This window comes from Pygoscelis adeliae, unplaced genomic scaffold (assembly GCF_000699105.1).
Source record: "Pygoscelis adeliae isolate BGI_AS28 unplaced genomic scaffold, ASM69910v1 Scaffold248, whole genome shotgun sequence".
Lineage (NCBI taxonomy): Eukaryota > Metazoa > Chordata > Aves > Sphenisciformes > Spheniscidae > Pygoscelis > Pygoscelis adeliae.
The window spans coordinates 2,377,522-2,378,466 of NW_008825302.1; the positions used below are offsets into that span (position 1 = coordinate 2,377,522).

Genomic DNA, 945 nt, shown 5'->3' on the forward strand with positions numbered 1-945 from the left:
AGCGGCTGGGTGGGGCTTAGTTGCTGCCTGGGGGTAAACCATGACACTACCTCATTGAAAACGCAGTAGTCCAGCTCCTGCAGCATAGCCCTTAGTGGCACTCCACTGCTACTGAATAGTATGGCTTAACCTTCTACCTGACTGCCCTGCGCACGCCAAGGTGCTGCTGAAAGAATTTCTCCAGAGCCTGTTCTCTCCTTGAGCCTGGGTCATCCACATTACCTTTAAGCACTTGCAGCTGCACACTCCTGAGATCTCCACAGCCAGAGGCTCCTCTCCTGATGAGTATCTGGAGCTCCGGTGAAGTCCAGCCCCAGGCTGGCTATTGACTGCCATCACAGCAACCCCTTTTTCCCTAGCAAGCATCATCACAGGGGGAAGTCTTGCAGCTCCTACTAAGACGTGTTAGAACAAGGAGATTTCATGCATCTTTTTATAGGGTTCTCTCTCATGGCTTATCCAGGCACATTCTTATCTATGTTGATTTGATCTCTTCCAGTCTAATTACAACTCAATGTATAAGACAGTCTCATTAAGATCTTAGCTTATGTTGGATATTTATATTCTTGGTATCCCCAGCAAAACGTATAAGAAAACTGGTATCAGGTATACCTGCAGATAAAAGGGCTCATTTATTCCCCACAGCAGCAGATTGGTAATCACCAGAAGCTTCACATACAAAGGCCTGAATTTTTTGTGCCCTACACTTAGGGGAATTACGTGCCTGATTCCTTAATGTTAAGGCTATACAAGCAGCTCATTCCCTTTGAAAAATCCTGCCTTCATTCTGGTGCAAATAGATTTAGCTGCTAGCAAAAACAAAACTGATTGTCTGAACACCAAGGAGTGAAAGGTTTTGAGTAAGAACAAGAGAATATAACGCTACAAATACTTGACTACTGAGAGCTATTAGGGACACAGCAGAGGGAGCTGGTGAAATCGCAC

At 45.4% G+C, this 945-nt stretch overlaps 1 protein-coding gene across 2 annotated transcripts in view; it reads right to left on the reverse strand.

Moving 5' to 3' along the window:
- KCNIP1 (Kv channel interacting protein 1) overlaps nt 1-945 on the reverse strand; it is a 287,991-nt gene that overhangs the window by 188,439 nt on the left and 98,607 nt on the right. The gene's annotated exons all lie outside the window — the stretch shown is intronic.